Genomic DNA, 22,025 nt, shown 5'->3' with positions numbered 1-22,025 from the left:
AGAGCTTTCCTCAACGAGGGTAAAATGACACTGAGTGACATCTTCACTCTGAAAATGCCCAGATGGAAATGCTCAAGGTTTTCCTTCAGCTTTATTGTGACCTGTAGAATTGAGTTTTTTCCCCCTTTAATATCTACCTGTTAGTGTCAAAAACAGGCAATAATGGAAACAAATTATTTTTTTGTTCTCTGTAAAACGGGTGTGTATGGAATCTAATTTGTTTCAATTGTGAAAAAAGAAACAAATTCACAACTGTGTAAAAATAGCAATTATGAGAAAAACTCACAACTATGAGAAACAACGTAGAAATGAGATATCAAGTTGCAATTGTGAAAAACAAATTTGCAGTTGTAAAAAAAAGTCACAATTATAAGAAACAAAGTCACAACTGTGAGAAACATAATTTCACCTGTATGAAATTCACAGCTGTGAAAACTATGAGAAACACATCCCAATTGTGGGAAAGTCAACTAGGAAAAACTATCATAACTATCAGAAACAATGTAGCAATAATGCAGTACGAAGTCGCAATTGCGAGAGTCGCAAGTGTGCAAAAAAAGTACATTTGAAAAAAAAAACAGTCACTATTATGAGAAACATAATTGTAACTGTGAGAAACAAAATAGCTATTGTGAGAAACAAAGTCACAACTATGAGAAACAATGTAACAGTTACAAGATATGAAGTGGCAATTGTGAGAAACAAATGTGCAATTGTGAAAAAGTCACAATTATAAGAAACAAAGTCGAAACGAAAGTTTCACCTGTATGAAATTGACAACTATGAGAAGCAAAGTTGCAATTGTGAGAAAGTCAACTATGAGAAACAGTTATGATGAAACAATGTAGCAATAATGCGATATGAAGTTGCAAATGTGAAAAAGTTGCAAGTGTGTGAAAAAATGGTGAAAAACAAAGTCACAATTATAAGAAGCAAAGACGCAAATATGAGAAATAAATTCATAATTACCTTTATATATTTTTTTCTGAGGTGGAGCTTTTGTGTGGCTGTTCATGTTCATCTTTCATTTAATTAACTACTTGACATTATTTATGGTTATACTGTATTTCCATGTCAGTGATCACAAACATTATTTGTCTAAATGTCACGATTAGTGACTTGCTCTCATTGCCGGAAACCCAGGATCTGAAATCTATAAATCTCTGTGGCTGACCATGAAGGCTAAAGCAGGTATCCACCGGGACGCAAGATGGATAATCTGAACGTTGACCAATTCATCCTTCCCACAAACCCACTATCTTTGCCTCTAGGGGCTAAATTTGCATTATGTAACCAGATGTTTGTCCTCTGCCATGATCTACATATACAAGCTCTATGTTTACATGGCTACTATGTGTGTGATTGGACATGTAGGCTATTCATCTAACTTGAAGGGGATAAAATGGGTAAGAAAACCGGCCTCCGTGACAAAAACAATAAAATAACCTCAAGTCCCATCAGAGAAACTCTTCAAAGAACATGTTCAAAGCTTTCTAGGTATCTTGGGAAAAGGTTTAGAACCAACAACCAATTTAAGTTAGCGTGTTTGCCCCCAAATGTTGAAACTTTCCTCACTTGCAATAAAATAATACAGCCGTCAACATGAAACAAAAGAGACCAAACAAACTATGAAAAAAAAAAACCCAGACATCAGATTAGAATTTACAAACTTGAGTGTCTGCCTTTGAAATGCAAACAGTTCCCTGTGGTGTGTTTTTGGTCTATTTAAGTCTGTTAAACGTCTGTTTGTGTTACAAGGCTCTTTGGCATCACGTTAAAGATTTGATGTGTTTTGATATTTCTCTGATAGACCAAAAACAAACAGCATGTTTCAGTGACTTCACACAGCAGCAACGACTTAACATTTTGAATAGACATGTCAAAACGTAAGCCTAAAGAGAGTGACGCCTTTGAGAGTTAGCAACCTGCTGCTTTTGAGTATTTACGAGAAAAAGGACACCTGATTAGATGTTTGCGCACATCGGTAACACTCATTAACAGGCCACGTCAATGTTTGCGAACACCAAAGTCTAGATTTTTACTCTGATATTTGCAATATCACACTAGCAACGCCTTACGTCTTTGATGTCACGCATTTGCCAGATGCCTTGACATCCATCTCCGGCCCGTATCAGATCTTCAAAGTGGTTGTTTTCGTTGGATATTTGTATTGTTTTTTCTCCGTGGTTGAACATATGCTAGCCAAGGGCGCTGCATTTTTAATATGGTATTCGTTTTAATTAATAAGGCATGTCAAACTTCACCACACACACATCTTTAAATGGAGGTCTGGCTGTAAACATATCTGGGGTCTATAATGAAGGTTGTACTGGGAGCCAGCGGACAGCATACAAAATTATTTTCTGATAAAGACGCCGTCGGTTCTCAATTATGAACTAGCGTGCAGTACGAAACCTTGCACCTCTGTGAACCAATTAGTTTGTGACTTGCCAAATCATTTACATGTAAATTGCAACTTTCGCAATGGAAATCACTCTCTCGCCACAAAGTACAAACAGACGGCCGATTGCATTTATTTACAGATGGTGGCGTCGGTTTAGAAACCTGCCTCTGGTCTATTCATCCACCAAAGAAACTGTAATTACCGAGCCCCTCTTCGAAACCCCTCTTCATCTCCCGAGTTTCAAAGGAGCCCATCTGACAGGCCATGAAATCATAATTTAATCAAAAGAAAACAAATGTTTGAATGAATATTGCAAAATGAGAACAATGACTAATGAATTCTAATGAGGGGAACATTACAGCGCTTTCATCCCGCCAAAGAGATAGCAGCGGTGCAAATGATGTCACTCCTGCCAGTCTGACAAATACAGGTTATTGTTGTGAGGCACTTTATTTATTATTTCCTCATATTGTGTACATTTTATTGATGTAAATACACTCTTAAAAATAAAGGGTGCTTCAAAAGGTTCTTCAAGCGATGCCATAGAAGAACCATTTTTGGTTCCACAACGAACCATTCAGTCAAAGGTTCTTTAAAGAACCATCTCTTTCTTACCTTTTTGTAATCTGAAGAACCTTCTTTTGCCACAAAGAACCTTTTGTGAAACAGAAAGGTTCTTCAGATGTTAAAGGTTCTTTATGGAACCATTTAGACAAAAAGGTTCTTCTATGGCATCGTGAAGCATCTTTATTTTTAAGAGTGTACTCTGGAAAATACCTATTTCTCATTCATTAATGTTCAAATGTCTCAGATGTTGCTGCTAAAGTTTCCTTAAAGTTCAAAGAGAAAGAAATAAGACAATTTTTTTGATAAATTAATGTGGATAACACAACCCAAACAAGAAAAAATATTGTTTTCCAATTTAAAAATATCTAAACATCCTTTAACAAGAAAAATGTGCATGAGAAGCAAACTGTGTTAGACTATCACTTGTTTTATGAAAATAATATTTTTTGTCTCATTCTAACCATAACATATAAACATACTGAGTTTTAAAATTAAAACAGGCTTGCTTATTTATTTATTTGTGGCCAATGCCCTTGGAAAATGTAGATAAATAATATAGTTTAAATATAAACAAAATAATGCATAAATACTACAGTATAATGCAATATATACTCTCTGAAAGCCCTTTCCTTACACAATTGTAAACTTTTTTTTGTTTGTTTTAAATATATAGTTTTCATTTTTTTATTGGGAAACAAGATAAAATTTTTATTACATTACTTTTTAATAATTTAGTTTTTGATGAGAAATATTTCAGTTGGTATTACATTTTTTATTGCAGACAAAGTAAGACATTTCATGTGAAACTGCAGAGCAGAAACGTAGGTGTTCACTGCGGTCTTTTTCTTAGGAAGAAAAACCTGATGAAACACTCCCCATTTAATCTCACTGCTGTCCACGTGCAACAAACGAGATATTAAGGAGATCTCATTTGGGATTTTTCTTTCCTATGGTATATTTTGCGATTGAAATATTTTGTTGAATTTGCAGTTCTGAGCACGATCAATACAAGCATCTAAAAATGAAAGCAGAAATACAATAAAGATTGAACGGGAGTGTTTAACTTTCACATAATGCTGATAAACAACCGAGCACCATCACACACAGATCAAACAAATCCACTGTCTTCTTACCCACAAACACACCTGAGGGACAAAGGTGTTTCCTCCAGAACTACTGACAAATTTCTCCAGAGTTGAATTCAATATCCAAAAAACAAACCTTAGTTGAACAGGTGTAGATCACATGAATTTATACAGATGCCACATGGGCATATGTTCATAATTGGTCTAATCTTAACTGATTGTGTGATGTTTTAATTGCCGTTTGACAGATGATAGCCAGGCGAGGAGGCTTTGATATGGAAATGTTGAAGAGGAGCAGTCGGAGGAGCTCTGGGTTTCCTTGGTAACTTCAAAGGCCCGTCTTTGAATGAAGAATAATGCTGTAAGTGCAAGTGGTGGCATGGAGCTTCTGAAAAAGTGGACAAGATGATAGGGCAGGAAAATGAGAAAATATGGCCATATTTATGTTTGTGAGTGTTACGGATGGAAATCGTAAGGAATTGTACGGTTCTTGCTCCATTTATTTGAGCTTTCCAGTTCCTTAATGTTTCCATTAAGGATTTTTTTTTGCAATAATTTGCATTAAACAAACGTAAATATTAAACAAAACCGATGCTTTTTTATTATCCATTGTCTTATAAACAACTGTACTGAATCAAGTGTCACAAGCCTAAATTACAATAATACATGACTTCGTAACCCTTTTAAATCATTCATTAAAAATAATTAGCTCTTCAGAGTCATTGATTTGCTAACTATACTCTCTTTTTGTTGACCAGCAAGGACAAAACAACGATCTATTGTCTTTGTTTTATTTTGTGATGTTTGCTTAAAGAAATTACAGCTGAGGATGTTTTTGATTCCTGCTACTTTACTTTTGTGAAGTAAGTTTAAAAAATGATGTGTTAATGTTGTAGAGTGCTTTGCGATACTATAATTCAAAATAAATTATGCCACATTCAGCCCTGAGCAGAACTATAAACCAATAGCATAAAGGATAAACTAATCAAATATTATACATGCCATCGTACCTGTGAGGTTCCAGCAATGTGAATGTCATTTTGGTGTAAATAACATAAGTGGGTCTTCCTCTCCACTGAGTTTTACCCAGCCTTCCTACATTTATATTTATCCAACCTGACATCGTTCTCGATTTCTTTTCCTCCCTGCTTCTCCTTTCACCAGTGCTTGTGGAAAAAACAAAGAAGAAGAAATAAGAAACCCTGCATGGATTGACTTTTAAATCTGACTGTTACCTTCAGTTGTGCCGGTGATGTGTTCAGTTAAGGGTTTTTTAGGTAAGAGTGTCTATTTTTATATTTTCTGAAGAAAATGATAAGTACAAAACTCAACACCACAGTGCTGGTGTTCTGGATGGTTGCTAAGTGGTTACTTAAATTATCGTCACTAAATATAGCTTGAGACCCTGCTGCAACCCTGCTGAAAAAAAATAAAAAAAATAAATCTAAATCCAGACTAAGATGGTTTAAGCTGCTCTCCCAGCTGAAAAGTACTCTAAAACCCAGTGAAATCAACAAGACAGACCAGCACAACAGACCAAGTGCCAGTAAGTCTCTAAAAATGAGCAAACCAGACCAGCCTGATTAGTCGACAAGTAAAACTAGCAACTAGACCACCCCAATCAGCTGTCAAATTCTCAAAAACCCTCTTCGCTGGAAGTGCCCAAAAAAGAAACCAGCAAAGCAGACCAGCCCGAGTACCTGACAAATGACCATAACCCCTCTAAACCTGCCACAGATGACAAATTCCCAAAACCTGGATAAAATCAACAACCTACACCATCCTGTTCAGCTGAAAATGCCCAAAGCCCCTCTTTAACCATCACTGCAAGTATCTCAGACCCCTGTGAAGTTAACTAGACCAGCATGATCAAGATTCTAAAACCTCTTAAAACTATCATTGCTGATAAATACCCCAAACCCATTTAAAACTACAACAGCTGACAAATGTCCAAAAATCTTAAATCTTAAAACCAGCAAACTAGACCAGCCAGAGAAGAAGACAAATTTGCGAAAACCCTCGAAAGCCATCTTCCCTGACAAGTGCCCAAAACCCGACTAAAATCAACAACCTACATCAACCCAAGCATTTGACAAATGCCAAAAAAACATATTAAACCATCATTACAGACAAGTACCCAAAACCCTTTAAAATTACCACACAAGATCAGACTGGTGAGTTGACAAGATCCCAAAACCCCTCATAAACCATCATTGCAGTCAAGTAGCTGAACCCCTCTAAAATGACCAAACAAAACCCATCTAAAACTACTATATCTGACAAACTTCCAAAAGTACCCCAAACCCCTCTAAAACCATCACTTCTGACAAAACCTAATTTAAACTGGCAAACCAAACCAGCCTGACCAACTAACCAGTGCCCCAAACCTCTTTAAATCCAGCAAACTGGACCGCTAGAACAACAGAAGCCTATCTTAAGCTTAGGTAAGATTTATTTTCCAACAAGAAACACTATTTTTTTTCCACCTATATTATCATCCACCTGGCGAAAAATTATACATGTCAGATGTAATACTCAAGGTTCATAGTTTGTTTAAAGTGAATGAAAGTATGAGCAACAGTAACAGTGATGCCCGCCTTTACATTTACGTGCAGAGTAACATTATCATAAAATGATTACAGCGAATAGAAGTGGAAATATTATAAGACCATTCAGAACCAGATAATACGTTAATGGGTTCTCGCCAATTGCAACAGACCACCGTTGGGAGTCTCTGTCTGTCTGAGCGCCAAAATCACATTAAAACAGTCAGTCTTTACCCATGTCCTTCCATCTCAGGTGAGATGTCTAATCTTGTGAGCACATATTCCAATGCGGATTTAACAGACACATGCCTGGTTAGGTAGTGCCGATAAAGCTCTGCCCACAGGTATGTGTCTCTTTTCATTGTGTAGGCAGGCCAAAAGCTCCTCGGAGGCATCCACAAGTGGAAAGCACCGGCACAGGCTGTCATCTCACATGATTTTTTTTCTTTTCATTTTAAAGAAGCAGCCATGTGACTGATCCTCTCCCCACATCTTGGATGGAATGACTCTGGCTGATTATTTCCTAGGGCTTTTTTTCTGTATGCGCACGCTTCCTCTCCAAGGAGCAACAAGAGAGGGCCGTCGCATCGCAGCTGAGAAGTCCATGCTGTTTGGCAGAGAGGATTAATCCAGGGCTTACTCTTAGCTCCCGCTCTGTTTATCCATGGTGGAGAATTTGCTATTTATGAAAAAAAGCGCAGCATTTCTGAGCTTGGCTGAGGCTCTGGGAATCGGCGGGTGCATCTTTCCTGGATGTTATAAAAAAGGAATTGATTCAGAATCAAGTAAACAGCTCCAAATGTCAACACAATTACTGCTATTGGCATTAGTTTCATTACAGAATTTGCACATTCTAGATTGGAATTGTCATGGTTATAGAGACAAATTAAATGCAGTGGCTTGACTGCTTACATGTGGCCTAAAAATGGCTATTTTTTATATTTTTTTTGTGCTTGTTTGGAGCCAAGTTTATTTTTATCTCTTGGAATGCAAAACAATTCAAATGCATTTTAACGCACGGTACATTTATTAAAGGGGTGGTGGAATAAATTTTTAATACATTTTTACATACAGTTTTTATTTTTTTTTTATTTCAGCTCTTTAAATAAAGTTGGATATATAAGTATGAATATGAGTACATAGCAAATTGCTTGTATTGTCATTAAATGTAAACTACATTGTTGCCAAAGAAATTATGAACATTTGCTATGCAAACTCGCTGGTCACCAAACTAGAACTTTAACAAAATGTTAAAATTTGTGAATGTGCTTTTTGGCATGTGTAAATTTCAAAATTTCATATGACAAACACATGGAAGCTCGCAGCCCATTTTAAAAGTGAAAAAGTGACACATAATGATAATCAGTCATACAAATATGTAGTTTGCAATAGTAGCTAATAGGATCACAAAAAGTTCAAAAAGAAGGCAGAGCTAAAAAAAAAAGGGTTTGGTGATGTCACCTGAAACGCAAAGTAGTTATATAGCAAGTTATTATATTTTAATAAGCCATTACAAAAACTTTTTTTTTCAATTATGAATTGTTTATTAAAAGACTTGAAATGTTTAACTAAACAGAGTCAATTTTCATTTTATGTTGACTATAAAAGTTTCAAATTTATTTGCTTGAGTTTTAAATTTAGTTCTGGTACATTGAAAACTAAAAAACCCAGAATTCTCTTCATATTATAAAGTTTGTCCTTAAATATATATAATTTCACATGACAAACACACAAAATGGAGCTTGCAACCCACTTCCGAAAAGTGACATGTTGGGATTAAAATAGGATACTCGGTCATAAAAATATAAAAATACAAAAATACACAGTTTGCAAAGTTATCCATTGTAGTTAATAGTATCATGGAAAGTTGTAGAGAGGCGGAGCTGAAAAAATGAGGGCTTTGTGATGTCATCCTTAACGCAAAGTCATTTCAAAGGCCGAGCAAGTTACTATATTTTGATAAACGATTACAAAGAGAAATAATTTATTAAAGTACAAATCGTTTACAAAAAGTGTACAAATGTGTAAGTAGAGTCCACGTTGACTATAAAAGTGTTAATTTTTTTTGTTCCGAGTTTTAAATTGAGTTCCGGAACATTCTGGAAACTAAAAAAACATGCAGGGATTCTTTTATATTGTTAAGTTTGTCCTTAAATGACTTGTGTAATATAAACCACCTCAAATATAGCCCTATGGAGTGTTTAATTTCCTCTGGCTATTCTTTCCGTTTTCCCTGTCCGATCCAAAGCACTTCGAGCTGTCTCAGTCACCTTTAGATTTCATCTGCGGCGGTTCTCTGGGGCCACAACCGTTTTTCTCCTGGGTTCAGCCTGGTCCTACCTCCTCTCTGACCTTCACAGGCCTCAGCGTCATCTCCAACATTAGCTAGAGAAAAATTAGTCCCCCCTCCTCTGGAGTCAGCTCATTTTTCTTGTGCTGTCAGAAGTTATGCGGGTGCTGTCTCGGCCGGGTGCATACCAAAAGTACATTCGGCCTTTATTTAATCTTAATAAGCTCACATCAGCTAGGCCTGGGTCGCATAAACTCAGTCACAGTTTTTGGCAGGGTGACTGTATTCTTCTGCACTCTGATCTTCTGCATACAGCTGTTAGAACCTGATGCTATAGGACTCAACAATAAGGATGGCTTGATGGCTCAATATGAGTTACTTAATTTAGTTTTATATATACCTTTTTTTTTTAAATATAACTTCTGTATATTGCTTTTTAGATTAGTTTGTTTTTAATAATGTCTGTTGATTGATATTAAAGGTGCTGTATGTAACTTTTTGACTGTATTACAGCAGAAAACTACCATTATGTTTGAAGATTTATTTAGTAAACATACTAGGTTAACATACTTGTTTCTCTGAAAAACAATGCTACAGCCAGTCATTCTACTTTTAAATGTGTGTTCCGTGTCAGAATATCTGTTTTCATTTTGGTCTGTGTGAGTCCACCTACTGCCAATTTACCCAATAATATTTTGACACCCCAGGTTGCCAGTTGCCAGAAAATGCAGCATATTAAAGCCATGGAAGCCAGCAAATGAACTGGGTCAGAAATCGCAGATTCTACCCAACCTAAAAAGCAATGACCAGACGCAAATTAAAAAGCAGTTAAATGAACTCATCAACTTACAGTATAAGGCTCATCGCCTTCCATTGTTAATTGTGCTCGCTCCTGTTGCATGTTCGCAATCTGGCAAACCGTATGAGCGTTGAGTCTGATGAAGAGGGGGTGGGAGAAACAATATTTAAAAATTTGACTGCAGTACCCATTTCAGCCACTAGCTGACAATACTACTGTACATACCACACCTTTAATTATTAATAATGTTTATAGAACTATGTTGGCCTAATGTTAGAACAAATATATGTGATGTATGTTTAAGCTTGTTCCTAAAAAGATAAGAATAAAAATGGCATAGAAACACACACACACAAACAAACAAACAAATCCTCATAGTTGAGACCTGCTCTTAATTTTTTAATTTTTTTCATCATGTTATCGTCTGTCTCCACTCTTGTTGGCTTAGTTGTCTCTATATTCTCCTGATGGTACCGATAATAGCTCACCAGTGTCAAGTCCAGTGCACTTATTTCTCTGCTACTGTCGCTTGTTTCGTTCTCTGCCTTGCACAATGGGGATCCGGGCTGCCGTTGAGCTCCTAAACTGATAACGTCATGTAAAATATTAATAACGCTGGGATGCATTCTTCAAACACTGAGAGTTCTTTATATCCCTGTCACTTCCTGTCCAGCTAAAATATGCTAATATGAACTCTGCGATCTTGATGTTCTTCTTTGACAGGTACACAAAACGACTGTTCTCATCCATGCTGATTTTCTTCCCTATTTCAAGGCTTAAGGAAGAAAATGCTACGCTTAACTTCACATAACATACAACAGTGAAAACAATTACAATTGTTCTTAACCAAGAAAGAAGACTATCTTCTAGCAAGATGTTCAAGAGAACATTGCAAGCGAACACTCACATTCAGCAGCAAATAGTAATTGCAGGGTTTGCATTCAAATTGCGTAGTTCTGTCAGTTTTATGAACATTCAAACTGCCAAAAAACATAGCTTTTTAAACACACCGTGATATCATAGTTGGGGTTAGTACATGTTATAGATATGTATAGGTAGATGCCCCATTCGACTGAGTCAAGCACGTAGATGCGTCCGCCATCTTTAACGGTCAACTTGACGTCATTCACCATTATAATGGTTGAAAAAACCACCAGGATTTAAATTCCTGAAAAAACGGGATAAACTTTCACTGGTGAGAATGCAACCTGGTCTCATAAAAATATGTACCTCTGTGTACTTTTTGTGCAACACCATTTTTACGTACCTTACTGCACGTTTCACTGCAGTTTCAAAGAGAAATGTCTTGTCAAAAAATGTCAAAGAGACTTCAAGACTTCAATACGTGAACCCTGGTATGTTTTTATTACGTTGATATAGGTACGTATTGCTGTGTTTTTATTATGTTGCTTCTGGTATGTATTGCTTCTGGTATGTTAATGCTCTATCGTGTTGGAAATATACCCTTCACCAAACCCAACCCTAAACCTACTCGATAGTGTTACCAAATGCAAAACTGACATAAAAACGCATTTGTTGATGCAACCGTGCCATTTCAGCTTCCTTATATGCAGATTTGAATTGCTTTGTCAAACCGTGGTTCCACGGGATTTGAACCGGAGCTCCTCGCCTCTCAAGTATGTCTCCGTACTCCGTGAGCTACCGAACAAACCTGCCGTCGATGAAAACCCATTGATATGAAGCTGGATATGTGCGATGCTAACGTTCAAAAGCATCAGTTTTCAAATCTCCCAGCATATTAAACATTTTTTGATGTCATAACATGATATTCTTCAAGTAATTGTGCGAGAATTATGCTTTATTAATCGAAACTCTGTAAGTTTGTGTGAAAAGGAAAAAAAGGTGTCAGAGTTTTACTGCCTCTAGTGTTCATTTATTTTGGAAACTGCAGTGATATGTACTTATTGGTAAGTATTTCGCGTCTCGCTAAATAGTGCCTCCAGGTACATTTATGCCATGAGACCAGGTAGTGAGAATGTGTTGGTTTGTGTTTTTAAATGTATTAACTCAATATTACAAGTCGATGAAAACCCATTGATATGAAGCTGGATATGTGCGATGCTAACGTTCAAAAGCATCAGTTTTCAAATCTCCCAGCATATTAAACATTTTTTGAAGTCATAACATGATATTCTTCAAGTAATTGTGCGAGAATTATGCTTTATTAATCGAAACTCTGTAAATTTGTGTGAAAAGGAAAAAAAGGTGTCAGAGTTTTACTGCCTCTAGTGTTCATTTATTTTGGAAACTGCAGTGATATGTACTTATTGGTAAGTATTTCGCGTCTCGCTAAATAGTGCCTCCAGGTACATTTATGCCATGAGACCAGGTAGTGAGAATGTGTTGGTTTGTGTTTTTAAATGTATTAACTCAATATTACAAGTTTTGAAACATTGGTAACTTTTAATGTTGTGTTAGCTGGTGTTAGTTAAGTCTACACAACAACAAGTTGAGCTCTCTCGTTCTTAAACTAGCTTATAGCATTTTATAGTGGATATTTGCATTTAAAACCAGCGTTGTTATTGTTAAATAAAATTATTAAAGATCATTTTCAGCAATTAACATAAAGCTGATATAAAATGTAAATATTAGATGAAAAAAAAAAAGAAAATTTCCTTGGCAACGAACTGAAATAAAAATAAAGCTAGACAGAAAAATATACTTTTTTTTGTGACAATTATGTTGTCATTATCTTTATTTTAATTAATTTTATTATTTTATAATTATGATAATGTATGTTAATTGTTCTGGTTTATAGAACTATGCTTACATGAAACGAATGTGAGAACAAATATGTGTGATGTATGCAGAAAAATAAAATTCAAAACCACATAACAAAAGGACTAAAACTTAAATCAGAATTAAAATGAAATAATAATAATAATAATAATAATAATATATTTGCAATGTTAAAGGGTTAGTTCACCCAAAAATGAAAATTAGCCCATACATTACTCACCCTCAAGTCATCCTAGGTGTATATGACTTTCTTCTTTCAGACGAATTCAGTCGGAGTTATATTAAAGATTGTCTTTGATCTTTCAAGCTGTTTAATGCCACTCAGCGGGTGTTGCATGCATCAGTCCAAAATAAGTTAAATAAAAAGCGCACATCCATAAAAAAAGTGTCTCACACGGCTCCGGGGGGTGAACAAAGGCCTTCTGTTACGAATCGATGCGTTTTTGTAAGAAGAATATCCATATTCAAAATGTAATAATCACTTTAATGTAGCTTGCACCAATAGTTGTACATAGAAGCAGCTCTGGGCGGATGATGTATGAGGTTGGCTTTTTATACTTTTATATACTTTTATTAAATTTCTTCATTTTACATTGCTACAAAATTATTGCAAATATATTGTGAATATTTAATAGATTGCCCAGTCTTTCTGTAGCACAAAGCCCACAAGGGCAATATGAGATGGGAGGAAAATTTTAATTTCAATGCCTTTGTGTTGGCTCACATACTTCTATGTTCCCTCAAGAAATTTCCTTGCAAAACCTTGGCGTTCTCTCTCAAAAAGTATTGCAATCCCCAGGAGAAACTTTTTTATGTAGCTTGCACCAATAGTTGTACATAGAAGCAGCTCTGGGCGGATGATGTATGAGGTTGGCTTTTTATACTTTTATATACTTTTATATACACCTAGGATGACTTAAGGGTGAGTAATTTATGGGCTAATTTTCATTTTTGGATGAACTAACCCTTTAATTAAATTTCTTCATTTTACATTGCTACAAAATTATTGCAAATATATTGTGAATATTTAATAGATTGCCCAGTCTTTCTGTAGCACAAAGCCCACAAGGGCAATATGAGATGGGAGGAAAATTTTAATTTCAATGCCTTTGTGTTGGCTCACAAACTTCTATGTTCCCTCAAGAAATTTCCTTGCAAAACCTTGGCGTTCTCTCTCAAAAAGTATTGCAATCCCCATGAGAAACTTTTTATTTGTGTTTGCTTGTAAAGGTGTTGAAATATAGTTTTAATTTATATAAATATATTCCTCTCAACTCTTATTATTTTAATCACAAAAGTTTTGCAAGCAAACCTGAAATTTCTCAGTGGAACACAAACGTTTTGCAAGCAAACACAAAAGCATTGAAATATAATTTTCCTCCAATTTCATCTAAATTTTTTCCCCTCAAAATGTCCCTTTAGAGACTCTGTACTGTAGACCTCATGATTTCTTCTAAATTCACACCGTAGTAGAAATTTTGAAGTTCATCTACCACAATAAGTTTAAAATGAAATATAGTTTTAATTTATATAAATATATTCCTCTCAACTCTTATTATTTTAATCACAAAAGTTTTGCAAGCAAACCTGAAATTTCTCAGTGGAACACAAACGTTTTGCAAGCAAACACAAAAGCATTGAAATATAATTTTCCTCCAATTTCATCTCAATTTTTTCCCCTCAAAATGTCCCTTTAGAGACTCTGTACTGTAGACCTCATGATTTCTTCTAAATTCACACCGTAGTAGAAATTTTTAAGTTCATCTACCACAATAAGTTTAAAATGATGACTAAACAAACATCCAACTAAAAATCTAAATGCGGACTGCAATGTACTGCAACACCTGGCTAATGCATTTCCAATCAGAGCCCACACATCAACTCCTCCTCCGTTCATATTGAGTTAATTTGACTAGCCATTCATCAACCAAAGTCCTGACAGAGTCCCGCATACCTATTCTCATTCCAGTTACCAAAATTCAGCCTAAGCAGAACTTTATGCAACGTTTAATCAGCAATGCAGTTCAATACGCGCAAACTAGTTCAAATTCTTTGGCAGATGCAGTAGGATGAAACAGTTGAGGTTATCCGAGTTTGGAGTGGCTCCCAGAATGAAGTGTAATGACAGAGAATTCTTCATTCCAGCCGCCAGTTTAACTTTGCTTTAGCGTTAGCATGCTAATTTGTGAATAAGTTGCTGATTTGTCCTTGAATTTAAGTTTGGTAGAATTCATTAAACAGTTAAGACACTTTTATGTGTGGTATTTCAATGCAAACACTTGCCTTCTTTTTACAGCATTCAAAATAGACTCATCTAGGCATTTTATTCACAAAACTCAGTGCTAACACAATTAGCGGTGCGCTATTTGCACCTACAGAAAGTGCTTAATAAAAGTTGGTGACATTACTAGGGTGACCATACGTGCCATTTTCCCAGGACGCATCCTGGCCAGGATTTCTATATTGCCTAAAATATCTAGGTTTTGGCTTTGTTTGCATGTGCAGACCGATCGGTGTATGACATCAAAGTACCATACAGACGGTTATGCTTTTTGAAACGCTCTCGAGGTACTTTGATGTCAAACACTGATCGGTCTGAGCCACACTGCTTTTAAGTCGAACACACCTAATATGTATGCGTAATTGCATCGCTTTGACCGTAGATCCCACTTTCTCACACGCCATGATTGGTCCATTATGTACAATGCTTGCATGTCAAACTACTTTTCGATCATAACCTTCACCAAGCATGAAAACAGGAAAACAAAGCCAAAACAAATCCTGGCCAGGACGCGTCCTGGGAAAATGGCACGTATGGTCACCCTAGACATTACTAGCCATAATTTTCCATATTTGAGAGAAGAAAACAAACAAATCGTCAAGATTTTAAGTTACAACCAATGTTTACAACAATCTAAGGGAAACAGCTAATAGCATTTTTCTGAGGTGTTTCCACACAGCTGTACGGCAGAGCCGAACAGGTGGTGTTTTGTCTACTGTGAACCATTCATCACGAGTGACCAATGACTTGCACACACTGATGAGATGTACCACTGCAGAACATCAACCACACCAGATGAGGAAGTTGGAAAAGGGCATAGGATTACAACCGCTAACAGTGTTTGCCAGCTAGTTTATGAAACAAACGATTCTTTCTAACTTTTCTTTTAATAAAGTACTGTGGCAGTAATACAGTAGTATTTTGATATACACCATTTCACTAAACAGCTTTTTTTTTAGCACTTTATTGTCAGAACACATTAGCATATTTATTAGAAATATCATTTTAGCTTGCATACAAATCTATAATTTGGTATAAAGTTTACCAAGTTCTATACACAATGATACAGTAAGATACTACAGAATACTATGGTTTTCAAGTATACAGTTTTGTGTGAGAGCTGATACTATCCAAATTCTAACAAACATGCTAATTCATTCTGATCTAAATGTTATTGAAGTGAAACAAGAATGTAAAATCACCTAAAAATAGCTACTCTGTGCAAACGGTTAACCACGTTCACGTCTCGTTGGAATTATCATAATTACGAGATAACTTGGAGATCCTACACAGTTCATGTCCTCAGACTAAATTATTCATTTCTATGTTCAATGCTCAAAGGAAACTACTTAATTACTACATTAATCAAGCACTGTATTCTTTTGCAAAATATTGAGGGCCCACCAGGTAACATCAGCTATAATAAAATGACACATAAAATGCTAATATATGTTAAGATAGCTCCCTAGCTACCGTTAACTACTGGAACCCCTGTTGTTCGGATTGTTTTTATTTTGCGTCACAATGTTAGTCAGAGCATCCTTAAAATTCAGTTTCCAACTAGCAATTACAAGTTTGACAAAAAAGGAGGTTTTATTACTCCCAAACTTGTTTGTTGAAGGAATTGTTCAGCCATGAATGAATTTTGTCATAATTTACTCACGCATCAACATGTGCAAGTGCAAATGGCATTCAAAAGCTTTGAATTTTTGTACATAATGAACTTGTTTAGTCTGTTCTTTACATAACACTATGGTAGGATATGGAATACACTGCACTTTATTGATTCCCAATAAAGGTTTTTGCAGTGATAAAATAAACTTTATTTTGCTTTGTTGGCACTATATGGTTTTGAGAGCAGCTTGAGATTTCTGCAAAACATCTCTTTTTGTGTTCCACTGAATAAAAGTCAGTCATACGGTTTTGGAACGACATGAGGGTGAGTAAATGATGACAGCATTTTCATTTTAGGGTGAACTAACCAATTACATTTTATGTTTTGGAGATCTGGAGTGGTAGTATTTGTATTTTCCCCACTGAACTGCTGTGAATTTGCTGTAAACAACATTGTTTCTGCATAATGAATGGTTTAATAAAACTACGATTAGAAACTCACTTACCACTTATTTTCTATTCACCCACTGGATATGAATACACCTGTTGATATTAGCCATTGTATCATCTCTAATAACAGGCTCTCAGGTAGAATTTTCTTTTTTTTTATGAAATCCGGATCTCAGGGGACTTTATGTCCTGCTGTGGGTGGCTATGTCCTCTGCACATGAATGAAAGCACCGGCCCTGCCGCAGGCTAAGCTCTGAGTGTCTCTCTTGAAATTGCAGCTTGTATTTACAGTGCCCAACAGATCAAGTCCTGGAACATGAAGCAAATGTCCGATCCTTGTTCTGTGCTCTCTAACTGCTGCTGGCAGGTGAGGCATTAGATCAAGCATTCTTCATTCAGCTCCTGTTCATGAATGTGAGTTTGATGCGAGGTGACTTTCCCACTGATATTTATTTTCAGTGACCTGAAGAAACAGAGAGTAATATTTAATAAAGGGTTTCTCAAATCAATTATTGTAGTCCAACTACAAAGAAAATCACAAATAGATTTTTTTATTATATATATATATATATATATATATATATATTGTGTGTGTGTGTATAAAAACATACAAGGCACATTATGATTTCGTTACAATTTTTATTTTTTTTAGTTTCGGTATCTTTTCCAAAAAATTTTTTTAGACGCCAATACAACTTAAAAGCAATTCTGTGAAATGTTGTAAAAGTGTTTTGTGGTATTTTCTGAAATGTTGCAGTTTGGCAGTTTGCAGTCTGATGATTTGTGGTAAATTGTGGTTAATTACTTGGTAAGATGTAGTTCCTGCAATGTCTTTCCAATGTTGTACTTACAGTTTTGTAAAACTGTATTCTCACACAAAAAAGACTCAATGATTTGAGCTAAACTCATTTACGGAAAGAATATCTACCCAAATGATCCACACAAAAACGAAAACCTGTCATCAGCCCCCTGTTTTATAAATGAAAAATTACAGATTAAGGTCCCATTAAGAGGGGTTTTTCACTAACTATTTTAGGTTCTTCAAAGAAACTTTCAGTGAACCTTTTTTGAGTGTGTTCCTGGTGTTCCCTATACGTTATGGGGACTAAATATCCCCACAAATATAGTAATACCAGTAAATTTTGAACTTGTGGGGACATTTGTTGGTCCCCATGAGAAAAACAGCTTATAAATTTAGAAATTTATACAGAGGTTTTTTGAAAATGTAAAAATGCAGAAAGTTTTGTGAGGGGTACACTTGGTACAATATAAAAACCAGTACGTCTATGAAATGTCCCCATAATGATATAAATACCTCTGTCTGTGTGTGTGTGTGTGTGTGTTTATTGTTCCAGCCACAACAATGTATATACAATTACAAATGATTATATATAAATCGTCAGTTTGTTGTTTTACACACATGCACACAGTCATTATTTCATACACGACATAGTAGTGAGATGCAAGAAACATATGGCAACAAATCTGTAGACACACCCATAACAACAAAAGACAATACTTTATTGAACCTTTTCTGATAAGAAGTGCGCAATGCAAACGCGAGCATTTTTGACGATCGTTTCTGTCCAGTCTGCTCATTTTATCGCGTTTAACCACAGCTGTCGTCGGTTTTTTGTCTGGCAGTGGCAGCAGATATGCAATCAAATTTCTAATTTGAGGCTGTATTACGTCGATTCTGGCACCCAACATCACAAGATGATATTTTAAGCACCTTATGTAGCCGAATCTGCGCTGGTTTGAATGGGCCGCCTCCAGTTTCCCCTTTGTTTTGCTGCCTCCAGCTAGCGCTGTGACGTCGGCTGACCCTAGTTACCTGTGGTTGACCTGGCCGTGCGTCACTCAGAAAACAACAGGCCAATCAGAAGAGAGGCTCATGAATATTAATTAGACAGGCTAAAATCGACCTGTTCTCAGCAGAGCTCCTGAGAAGGAGCTGTAAAAATATATTGAGATGGTTGTTGGTACTTATACCGCAAATATATATTCTTAAGGACATCAAAACCTAAAATAAAACTCCTTTCATGGACGCTTTTATTCAAAGTAGCTTAGAAATGTGGAATACAACAAGCGATTTATGATGAGGCAAAACACGAAAAGTGCTAACAATGTAAAGTTTCAAACACTGTCCACAATAGTACAAACTAGAAGGAGGAGTATAATAAGAGCCAAAAACAAAACAAAATGTGTTTTGCAGGATTCAGTTAGGTGTTAAATTCAGCATTCCGGATATGGTTAGGAAGATCATTCCACTGGCAAGGAACAGTGAATGAAAACGTCCTGGAAAATGAAGGTTAAAGGGGTCATATGATGTTGCTAAAAAGAACATTATTTTGTGCATTTGGTGTAATGTGTTTATGCGGTTTAAGGTTAAAAAAAACACATTATTTTCCACATACTGTACATTATTGTTTCTCCTCTATGCCCCGCCTTTCTGAAACGCGTCGATTTTTACAAAGCTCATCAGTCTGAAAAGCGAGGTGTGCTCTGATTGGCCAGCTATCCAGTGCGTTGTGATTGGCCAAATACCTCAAGTGTGTGACAGAAATGTTACGACCCTTACGCAGTATCTGTTTAATGCAGGAAAAGAATGATATATCATACTGCTAAGCTTTTAAATAATGTTTACATGTTTGACAGCTACTGCACAGTGGGATAGACTTGTCTTTACAAATTCTGTTGTCAATCTTCTATTACTGCATGATGGGAAATAAATTCTGGTTCCATTAAAATATAGTTTACTTAAAAAAAAAAATTAAATAAAGAAAAATAAAGAAATGTCATAATTTATTTCATTACCTTCATATGCATAGCTCCAAAAAAAAAAGTATAATGTATGTGGTCCATACACTTGTGATGTATTCCAAGTATTCAGAAGCCATACGATAGCTTTATTTGAGGAACAAAACAAAATTTAAAGTTGAGATGTAATGGAAACAGCACCATATCATTTATTTGTTATTGCATACTATTGTATTGAGCATACTTGTACGATTTGGTTCTGTCCATTGGTTGGAGGCAGATCTGAATGCAGGCTTGAAGTAAATTATAAAAAGGGATGGGGTTTATGAGGAAAAAAAATTATCGAGAAGTCTGAGTTATGACATTTTGATTAAAAATTACAATAAGATCAAAAGAATCATTTAGAAAATAGATTTGATGGTGATTTTTAGATATGCAAACTAACTCTCAAATCTTATCTGACTTTGGCATTTTCAAACTTTGTGTTTTGCAATTGTTTACAACATGTGAGATCCAATATAGTTTGCGGGATTTTATCCATCAGGAATTGTTCAATGCCAAAGGGACAATTTCTAACCTTGGACATGGAGGTTTAGGTCAAATTCATGCTCAATATCTCAGAGGCACATCCAAATAATATGTATGTATGTATGTATGTATGCATGCATGCATGTATGTATCTATCTATCTATCTATCTATCGAATCCTCTGCAGCCTTGGCTATATAAACTGAAATGGAAAATCATTTCAAAATTTGATGAACGACTATAAAGACAAACAATTTTTAGAATATGCACTTACGAATCATGCACAATAAGACCAGGAATAAATGTAAAAAAATAGTTTGCATCTCTGCAGGAGTGCTGCAGTCATGAACAGAGGTTTAGGTCAAATTCATGCTCAATATCTCAGAGGCACATCCAAATAATATGTATGTATGTATGTATGTATGTATGCATGCATGCATGTATGTATCTATCTATCTATCTATCTATCTATCTATCTATCGAATCCTCTGCAGCCTTGGCTATATAAACTGAAATGGAAAATAATTTCAAAATTTGATGAACGACTATAAAGACAAACACTTTTTAGAATATGCACTTACGAATCATGCACAATAAGACCAGGAATAAATGTAAAAAAATAGTTTGCATCTCTGCAGGAGTGCTGCAGTCATGAACATGGCTGACCTAAAACTCTATTTTATAGAAATTAAAAATAGTACATAGTTTTGTAGTATTTTACTACATTGTGCATATAAATATATACTTTGTCTTTGAATAATGTGAATTATTAAAAGTCACATTAATAAGTCAAAGCAGAGTAAGGCAGCAGCCCTCATATCTCCCATTGGGCCTCATTCATGATACACGGGCAGAACAAATTTCTCCATGAATCGTTCGCAAAAAAACATTATTACGTAATTCAACGATTAATGTGTGACTGGTTTTACAGAGGATTCATAGATAAATTTTTTCTGCTTGTGTTTTATTAAAGGGGTCATATGATGCGATTTCAAGTTTTCCTTTCTCTTTAGAGTGTTACAAGATGATTGTACATAGATAAGATCCCTGAAGTTGCAAAGACTAAAGTCTCAAAACCAAAGAGATATTTTTTATCAAAGTTAAGACTCTGCCACGCCCCCCTAAAATGGCTTGTTCTAACACGCCCCCACATATCTACCTCACTATGTGGAAATATTAGCATAATGCCGCCCAAATGTGCACGCAAAGAAGGAAGGCGTGGTTTCAGTAACAGCAGTTAGTGTTGAAGCATCCATGTCAGGGAGACGCTGTGTGTTTCTAGGCGAAAGCAAAAGCACTTTATTTTGCCTTCCAGAAGTAGATGCATTTAGGAATCTTTAAGATTACTTACAACAGAACAGCAATACATTTTATGGACGACTGTTTCGTGAACCTAGGAGAGGAGGTCATTCTGACTTTGCTATGACAATCTGGCGCTTCTTAATCAGCTACTGTTTTGTTATTAGTTTAAGTATTTGCTATTGACTGTTCAAATGCGGAGTTTTGCGCATCGTGTGTGTGCGCGTGCGTGTGTGTGACAGAGAGTGAGAGTACAGTGGAGTCAGCTGTCTTAACCGTGGCTTGTGTACTGCAAACACATACCAGCTTTATCACGGTGTCTGTCACGTGACTCTGTTCCCCTTTCGGGCTCTGTCTTTACATTTATTTTGAAAGATGAAGCTCGCGTTTATTGTAAGGGGCGTTACATTTCCGACGAGTGCTTGCGGTGTTCGGCCAATCACAATGCACTGGGTCAGCTGGCCAATCAGAGCAGACTGCGCTTGTCGGAAGGAGGGACTTTGTAGAAAACGAAGCGTTTGAGAGAGGCGGGCATAGAGGACCTACAATAATGTAGTTTTTGAAAAATAATGTGTTTTTTGAACATTTAAGCATGCCAACATATTCTGTTACAACAAATACACAAAATAATGATCTTTAAAAA

The sequence above is a fragment of the Sinocyclocheilus grahami genome, unplaced genomic scaffold, assembly GCF_001515645.1.
Source record: "Sinocyclocheilus grahami isolate Dianchi unplaced genomic scaffold, SAMN03320097.WGS_v1.1 scaffold295.1, whole genome shotgun sequence".
In the NCBI taxonomy this organism is placed as follows: Eukaryota; Metazoa; Chordata; class Actinopteri; order Cypriniformes; family Cyprinidae; genus Sinocyclocheilus; species Sinocyclocheilus grahami.
The sequence above is the reverse complement of the archived record's forward strand: the minus strand, read 5'-3'. Positions refer to the sequence as shown.